General features: G+C 49.0%; 1 long non-coding RNA gene across 1 annotated transcript in view; it reads left to right on the top strand.

Moving 5' to 3' along the window:
- Nucleotides 1-6: 6 nt before the first annotated feature.
- The window catches only part of LOC118452859, a 17,491-nt gene continuing 8,267 nt past the window's right edge, over nt 7-9,230 (top strand). The window contains exons 1-2 of the long non-coding RNA XR_004842733.1: nt 7-377; nt 3,821-3,938. This is a non-coding gene — a long non-coding RNA (uncharacterized LOC118452859). The remainder of the gene's footprint in view (nt 378-3,820; nt 3,939-9,230) is intronic.

Genomic DNA, 9,230 nt, shown 5'->3' with positions numbered 1-9,230 from the left:
GGGCAGGGGAGCCGGCAGAGCAAACACGGCGAGGGGCGGGCAGATGAGGGCTTTTTTAATCGCCCTCTTCCCAGGCCTCGCTGCGTGGGGTTGAGTTTTTCGCCACCTGCTTGAATGCCAGCGGCTGATTCACGTTTTCAAAGGAAAAAAAAAAAAAAATTCTTACAGCCTCTGTTGCCCGTCAGCTTCGAAACCAGGCGTGAATTTGCCGCCCCAGAGTTAAGGCAACGGACACAACTCTACCAAGCACTGGCGTTGCCGCCTGTGCAGGTGCTTTCCGTGGGGTGTTTCTTTGAAGAGCTATAGCAAGAGGAGCAACCTGGTGACCTGTGCCGCTGCGTTCCCCGCTCCCTGGTCCAACCATCCAGCGCCTTGAGGTACTTGAGTGAAAAAATCAGTTAGCTAGGGGACCGGTATCAAATACCCCTCTACTGAGATAACATCTTCATATTTAAATGGACTGTGTCTCAGCTGGACAGATTTCAACAAAGGTCTTACCCGTCAGATCCCTGGATTGCTTGAGTGTTTTGAGTTTACAGCTGCAGGAGCAGTCTTCTAGCCCCACAAAATGCAATCATCTTGTCTCATAAACGCCCCTACTCCAGCACAATGCCTTGGCTTAGGAGATACAGGAGCAGACAGAGGAATCAAAGTTTCCTCATGAGGTGGGAAAGGAAGGAGAGCAGAGCTCTGCTGCAGCGAGGACCAAGGGGTGAACCGTTCCCTGTTCGCACGTGTGCAAATCGCCCCGTAGCGGGGTAAGTTGTGAGTCCCTGTGTACGTTACCTGGGAATCGTTTCACCCCAATGGCCCAGCTCTCCACCTCCTGTCATGCAGACCCATTCCTTTAGCCACATCGTTTCATTCTTGGCATCAGGCAAGAGGGCTGAAGTCTCACCCAAAAATGTTTACGTTAATTAATGTGCCAAGTCTGAACGTACACCAAAAAGTCCTCTCGCTAACTTCATGCGTAGACCTTAGGGTGATACAGTGTTGGGATGAGTGACATGGAGCTGCTGATGACTGCAAGGAGGAGCAGCAATGAACTTGTTTTGTCAGCTTAATTTAGGGAAAGTCTTTAATAAGGGTGATCAGCACGTGGGGCTAGCATGGCATGGCCATCTTAAATTGCAGAAGCTGGCCAGCTGTTTTAGAGCTGGCCCAGAAGCATGGGAGACAGGACAGATTCCAATGTAGGCTCGTGTTCTTCCTCATTTGGGCCCCGTGGGCAGCCTGCCTTACAGCAGCAGGGTCCACGGACAGGCAGGAGAGGTTGTATGGGAATTGTGGCCTAGTTGCCACTTAGAAGAAACCATGTAGGGGTCAGTAGCTGGTTGCTTTGGTTTGGGCAAGTTGTATGTATAGGGCTGGAGGGGATTGCTCTGTTGTGAAGCAGTGATTTCTGTGACTTTTTTTGTGCATGGAGTGGATTGCTGATGTGCTCAAAAGAATGCAGAAACAAATTGCTGACCCTGGGGAAGCAGGCTTCCCTGACTTCTCCATGGCTGTAGATGGTGTGTTTGTGGCCATTGCTACCTCCATTTGATTCCCAGAATATATCAGTGGAGCCAAAGGAAAATAGAAGTGTATTCTTACTCCCCTTGTTCCCCTGTTTTTCAGGCAGTTCTGTATTCCTAGCAGTCCAGTGGTCTTTTTTTTGTTATTTTTTTTAACATTAGCAATTGTGACTATGGAACAATCATACTGCAAGTTGCGTGCGTGTGTCTACATATATCTATAAAATTGTTGCTTCAGCACCCAGAAGCTACCTGCACATTGCGCTAAGAGCTGCACCTCCATGGAAAGAAACCCAGTCCCTGCCTCTGAGAGATCTGTGTTTAAAAAAAACCAGCTAAGCAAGTGCAAAGGAAGAAATTCTTTGGCTAGAGGAAAGCAGCAGAGTGTTAATTACACGGTGGAGTGCCCAGGCCTACCAAAGGTCTGTCGCTTGCTATCTAGGGTTAAAGCTTTCACCTGGCCCAGGGAAGCAGGTCTGTGGGAAGGGGAGCCTTGGGCCAGACTGTGTTGTCTCCTGACTCTGGCCACCGGCGTAAGCAGGTGGCTCCTCTGGGGACTGTCAGGGTAATACGGAGCATTACCTTGTTCCTGAAGCAGGCCGGCATGAAAGCAGAAATGGCTGATGGAGCAGGCAGCTCTAGGAGCTGAGCCAGCCTTGCTGCTGTGCCTTTCTCCTATGCCCTTATCCTTCATAGCAGTACTAGGAAGTTCTTTCCTGTTCTTGCCTCCTGCTTCACCACCTTGTAGGAGCTTCGTGCTTTGGGGGTGCCTGCTCCTTTTTCCAAGCTGAGTAAATTTATCAAAAACCATGAGCAGGAAAGAGTCAAATACATACGCATGTAAGCACGCGTATTTGCTGTCCGTGTGTGTGTTGCCCAAGCCTGGATGCTGTAGGGACGTAAGGCAATAAAGATGTTGTATGGGTTTCTTCTCACAACAGAGAAGAAATAACTTTTTAGAAGTAGTGTTTTTGAGGGGACAAGCTGGTTTAGTCAATTTTTTTCTTCTCCCTTTTCTGTTAAAACAGAACGATAAATATCCAGAATAAAGAAAAACTAGGTTAAAATCTGTTCACAAAAATATACAGTATTTAAACAAGTCTTCTGCTCAACATCTCCTCCCCAGCCCTCAAACCCCACCTCAATTCCGAAAGCTGCTTAAAAATAAGCTGTGCTACAGCTAAGTCAAGTTTTGCCTGGCTGTGAAGCCTGCTCTGTTCCTCTCCACAGAACTGGAGCCTTCGTCGGAGATGAGTGGGTCAAAATTGCTTAACGTTCTCTCTGTAAAAACATAATTATTTCAGAAAACTGTTGTATTCTGCTGACAGTGTGGTGTGAACGCTGCTTGAAAGCCTGAAGCACGCAGGTGTGAAAGCAGGTATGGCTGATGGAGCAGGCAGCTCTAGGAGCTGAGCCAGCCTTGCTGCTGTGCCTTTCTCCTATGCCCTTATCCTTCATAGCAGTACTAGGAAGTTCTTTCCTGTTCTTGCCTCCTGCTTCACCACCTTGTAGGAGCTTCGTGCTTTGGGGGTGCCTGCTCCTTTTTCCAAGCTGAGTAAATTTATCAAAAACCATGAGCAGGAAAGAGTCAAATACATACGCATGTAAGCACGCGTATTTGCTGTCCGTGTGTGTGTTGCCCAAGCCTGGATGCTGTAGGGACGTAAGGCAATAAAGATGTTGTATGGGTTTCTTCTCACAACAGAGAAGAAATAACTTTTTAGAAGTAGTGTTTTTGAGGGGACAAGCTGGTTTAGTCAATTTTTTTCTTCTCCCTTTTCTGTTAAAACAGAACGATAAATATCCAGAATAAAGAAAAACTAGGTTAAAATCTGTTCACAAAAATATACAGTATTTAAACAAGTCTTCTGCTCAACATCTCCTCCCCAGCCCTCAAACCCCACCTCAATTCCGAAAGCTGCTTAAAAATAAGCTGTGCTACAGCTAAGTCAAGTTTTGCCTGGCTGTGAAGCCTGCTCTGTTCCTCTCCACAGAACTGGAGCCTTCGTCGGAGATGAGTGGGTCAAAATTGCTTAACGTTCTCTCTGTAAAAACATAATTATTTCAGAAAACTGTTGTATTCTGCTGACAGTGTGGTGTGAACGCTGCTTGAAATAACCCATGCAATTACCTTGTAACAGAGAAATCTTGACGCAGGCATTTACAGCTTTTGCCCAATAGGCGGATACACCGGCCGGTGTTTCTGTGAAGTCCAGAGAAGGGCATGATAGTTGTTAGGAGAAACTTCAACTGATGTGTTCTTAAATGTTCCACTAAGTAACACAGCTTTTACTTTTTGCTAGGAAGTGCTGAGGGACTCAGGAGGGGTCCTGCTCCCTGGCTGCTGGCTGCCTTTCGCCCAAGGCTTCCGAGAACAAGAAACTGCAGCAAGACATCTCAAAGCTGCTTTACCGCTTGAAGGTAAAAGTGCTGCAGCTGCATTACCCTATCCCCGCCTGTTGTGTTCTTACTTGGGTCAGACAGAAAGTGTAGGGGGGGTAAAAAGTGTGATCAGACACCTTAAGGGGGGGGCAGCCAGGAGCCCTGTCAGCTGCTAAAAGGAGTGCGGGTGAGCAGACAGCATCTGCAGGCTTGCCTGGGGCTGTAACTATTTACGGCCAAGAAAGGACCTCAAGAGCTATTGCTCTGCATCTTACCTGCTCTGGCTTATGACACTCTTCCAAGAAAGTGTCTGTTCTGTTCATGGTTTGTTCAGATTTTTCTGTACGAATTACTCAAAGCGCCCAGATTTACATTGTTTGGTACCTCTGGATCAACGTGTTGCGACACTGCTGTCAGCAAGGCCGTGCTGGCATCCTTCACGGAGCTGAGTGGTGTTACGGCGTGGCCTGCTGCGAGATGGCCTCCGGTCCCCAGGGCACGTGGCGGCTGGCCGGTGTTCGAGAGGAGGATGGGACCATGGGGCCCCGTCGGCCCAGGCGTTGGGGGGCCCCGTCTGTTCCGGAGCACGAAGCGGAGCTCAAAGCCGGGAACTCAGTCCTCCACACTCAGCTTAAAGCAGGCACCTCTCCCTTCGAGAGGAGAAAGGTGGTGGCCGGTGGCTAGCACGCTGCCCTGGGACTCCGAGGTTTCTCATCTCTACCCTGGGTACGATAATAGCACAGTGAGGGGTTGTCGTGGTTTAACCCTGGCTGGCAACGCAGGCCCACCCAGCCGCTCGCTGACATCCCCCCACAGTGGGGTGGGGGAGAGAATTGGAAGGGTAGAAGTGAGAAAGCTCGTGGGTTGAGATAAAGACAGTTTAATAGTGAGAGCAAAAGCTGCATGCACAGGCAAAGCAAGGAATTCATTCCCTGGTTCCCGCCGGCAGGCGGGTGCTCAGCCATCCCCAGAACAGCCGGGCTCCATTATGAGTAGTGGTGACTTGGGAAGACAGATACCATCACTCCCAACACCCTCCCCTTCCTTCTTCTTACCCCAGTTTCTGTACTGGGCATGACATCATATGGTCTGGAATAGCCTTTGGGCCAGTTGAGGTCAGCTGTCCTGGCTGTGCCCCCTCCCAGCTCCTTGTGCCCCTGGCAGAGCTGAGAGCTGAGAAGTCCTTGGCCAGTCTAAGCACTACCCAGCAACAACCAAAACCATCGTTGTGTTATCAACATTCCTCTGGTACTGAATCCAAAACACAGTGCTATGCCAGCCTCTATGAAGAAAATCAACTCTACCCCAGCCGAAACCAGGAGAGGGGAGAACAGCAGAGTAAAGCACACGTTGCGGAGAGTGACAATGACCGTGCGTACAGATGGAAACAGCCACCAAGGGGCTGGGTTATATGGTGGCTGGATGGCATCAGCTCTGGCGCCTCAGCCTTTTCTGTACTGCTCCGGGGAGCCATTACGGGACGTTATTTGCAGCAGCAGCTTAGGCACCCTGAGCCTGGAGAGCCCCAGGAGGTGGTAGTACCTTCCCAGCGTGCGGTTAGCCTTGGAGGGTGCACTGGGTGCTAAGTGCTCTCCCTGAAGGTGGAGTGACTTAGCAGGATAGATGGGTTAAAACTTTACTGTAAGAAGTGCAACAGAATAAGTGTCAGTGCTGTTCAGAGAAGAGCTATTTCTAGCTCCATTAGTGTGCCGAGGGGCTGACGTGGTTTTCTATATTGTACTTGGAGACCAGCGATGTGGAAAAGCACTATTGCTGCGTTATGCTAGTAGCTGTAACGCTACGAGAATAGAAGGAAAGTTACCTTCCCGACAAGAAAATCCTTTTGAGTTTGTCCCCTTCCCAAGGTACGTGCTCTTGCCCCATGCAAAGCAGAGTTTGCAAGCCCTAGGAAAGAATGCGCCTGTACAGAGAGAGGCAAGAGCTGGACTCCACCAGCAGCTTTCCTCTTTGCTGTGGTTTATAGATTGCGTCTGGACTTGGCCACCGACCTTCTGTATACGCTACTCAAGCTCACGCCAAAGCAGTCTCTGCTTGAATTTGCAAGCTACGTTGACAGTTTTAAATGGGGATGTTCTCCCCACTCACCCTTCTTTTTGGTGGAGGTTTTGAGTTGCAGCCATGTGTATCTTACCTGAATTTAGCAAAGGAAAGCAGTAGCAGTGAGTGCCCTAAATGTAAGCTGCTCCTCCCTTTGGCGTGAGGCATGGGGCCGATTAGCTCTGCTCTACCTGAGTGCATCGCAGCTACTGATAAGCTTAAGGTGACTGCTTTGTTTTGGCAATAATGTCCTTCTCTGGGCCTTAAACCTTGCTCCTTGTAGGAACGCAAGAAGGAATTCAAAGAGGAATCCGTACCATTACAAGATAGGTCAGGCTGAGCTGGCACTGTAGAAATCCACTTGCTTTGATCATGGCTCTTCCTGAGATCCCTGCTTGTACGGAGACTGCAGCAGATGGGTAAAGTACTCTGGTTCCTGCGTTCAGACTGTATTGCTGCCGTGCTGGATTTGGCTGAGGTAGACCTAATTTTATTCATAGTAGTTGGTAGGGGGCTGTGTTTGATGGGGCTGTGTTTTGGATTTGTGCTGGAGACAGGGTTGGTAACACCGGGATGAGGGCTCACACAGAGCCAAGGCCTTTTCTGCCTCCCCCCATCCCACCAGCAAGGGGCTGGGGGGCACAAGGGGCTGGGAGGGGACACAGCCAGGACAGCTGACCCCAGCTGACCCCAGGGGTACCCCACACCATATGGTGTCACGCTCAGTATGCAAAGCTGGGGGAAGGAGGAGGAACATTGGGAGTGATGGCGTTTGTCTGCTCAAGTCACTCCTGCCGGGCGGGAGTGAATGAGTGCCTGTGGTGGTGCTTAGTTGCCGGCTGGGGTTAAACGACAGCAGTCACAAATCTTGCAATACTGAGTGCACGGGCCTTGCTTTCTGCTGATATTGTGGCTCTTAAGACAGTCTTGAGTGTTCAGCAAAGAAAAGAGCCTTTATCTCCCAATTCTGCTGGCAAAGTGGAATAAGCAAAAGTGACGCTTGCAGCTGTAAAGCTTAGAGTGCAGCTGACTCTCCTGTTAGCTCAGCATCCCGTTGCTTCCCACAGTGACTAATCCCTAAATTACACCAGGATTCTTCCAAGCCAAGAGCACGGAGTCCTTGTTCTTCCAAGCCATGTTCCTGTCTAGCAGTAGAAGACAGTTTAAGATGATGAAGCTGAATCCTGGGCTCTCGAAGACCTCTGTGCTGTGCCACCAGAGGGATGGATGTGGTTAATACCATTCCTGGAGAGGCTTTTTTTTTTTTTGGGGGGGTTTTTTTTTTTTTTTTTTTTTCCTGCTTGTCTCTTCTGCCTCACCTGGAGATTGTATGCAGATGGTTGGGTGGGCATGCCCCTGTCTAACCGAGCGATAATGGATAGGTGCTGGCATACAGTTTTATCTGGAGTATGGACCTGGCACTCACTGAACACCTCAAGAGAGAGTCCTGCCTGGAACCATGGAATATCTATGGAAAAAAGTGTAAATGTTCCTTGAAACAGAGAACAAAATGCTCTGCTGGAACCGATAGCATGGCATTACGCTTCAGTTACCTACCTGCTTTTAAACTGGAGCTGCTAAATGTGGTTGAATCCATTTGGAGTTATCCACCCAGGAAAATGAAAAGGAAGAGATGGCACTGTCCAGACCTGCTGAAGGGAAGAAGGTTGTTTTAATTGCCTGCCTGTTGCCGGTGCAGACTGGCCAAACACCGGCTTTCTCACCCACCTCCAGACTAGGAACAGGACAGTCTGGTCATACTTGTGTTTTACAAAGATCTCTGCGATTCAAAATGACAGCCAGACTCATTCTTCTGAGACACTCCTGACCCCTTCTGCCTTCCAGCTTTCCTCTGTGAAAGTTCCACTGGGCCTTTCTGAAGCTTTTGCTGTCTGAGCTGCTTTGTGAGGACAGCTCCAGGGTGGGGGAGCCATTTGGAGGCTCCTTGGAAAGGAAATTTATGATTTCATTTGGGTATCGAGAACCACAGTTTTCCAGCAGAGTAAACCCATTGTAGCGCTGATCCCTGGTCTGAGTTCAGTATGCAAGGTGTTACGGAGAAAAAACTCTTCTTTCTCTCCCCAGGTGACTTGACAGCTGTTTTTCCCCTGGCTGATGGAATTTTTTTCTTATCAGTACATGTTTGTCGTGCCATTAAACTGAAATGCATCACTAAATAAAACCGATTAGTAGGATGCATGTACTTTCAGGAAAAGAACTCCCGTGCTGTGCATCCGTGATGCCTTACGGAAGGGAAAGCTAGCAATCCATGTTTTGTTAAGGAAAGACTCCTCTTTGCTCGTAGCTTTCCAGAAACATTTGTAGACAGGAAGGTGCAGAGTTACCTGACTGCGTGTGTGGTTGCTTGAATTAGGATTCTGAAAAACTTTTTCTGTCCTCTTGTGAAAGACGAAGGTGCAAAGCCACCTGCTCTTTTATGCCTCTTTCTGATGAGGGGCTTAGTGCTAGCATCAAACTTCTTTCTGTTCACAAACGCTTCCTTAGCCTCTGCTGTCTGGACCAAAGCTACCATTAGCAGCTCTATCACGTGAGTTTCTGCAAGGTTCAGTGATAATTTATGTAAATCACTTAATCAGTCTCACACTGCACTGGCCTGATCTCATGGCTGCTTCTAGAACTGCAGTTCTCCTTAAATCACAAAGATCGTGTTTCTCCTAACAGAATGCTGTATGTACGTTAGTGCCAGCAAGAAATTTTTTTCTTGCCTTGGCTTCTATCTAGAGACTCTGGTCTGTGGTTACCAGGAAATGAGAAATCAGAACTTCACTAAGAATACGCTTCGGGAGTGTGCAAGAGCAGTAGGGCATAGACCCTGTGCAGGTCTGTGCAAAGCTGATTCTGCTCTGGTAGGTCACGATGAGCATCATCTCATTCTCACATTCTTTTCAATCAAGAAGCTATGTCTGTTAAATGGCTCATGCCGTACATCTACCCTACTTTGCGGCTTCTAGGGGGGCATCTCTGTCCCTCAAATGTGTGGCAGGAAGCATACAAGATGGTGTGTGGCTACCAGTCTTCCTCATGGGGGGCTGTGAGAGGAGATGTGCTTAACTGCTCCCAGGGGCTTGGCCACAGCCGGAGGTTTAGCAGAGGTCCTGCCTAGGGGGTTTCTCATATTGCTTGCTCCTCTCCAATGCACCCGCTCTTAAATGCATGATCTGATAGTGTCTGTGTCGTTTCTTGCTGTCTTTGCCACACAGAACGATGCTCAGCAACGCTGACTCCCTCCCTTACGACCACTAACCCTTCACT

This window comes from Egretta garzetta, unplaced genomic scaffold (genome assembly GCF_000687185.1).
Source record: "Egretta garzetta isolate BGI_Z169 unplaced genomic scaffold, ASM68718v1 scaffold448, whole genome shotgun sequence".
NCBI lineage: Eukaryota > Metazoa > Chordata > Aves > Pelecaniformes > Ardeidae > Egretta > Egretta garzetta.
Note: the sequence above shows the minus strand (reverse complement) of the source record. Positions and strands in the feature narration are given on the sequence as shown.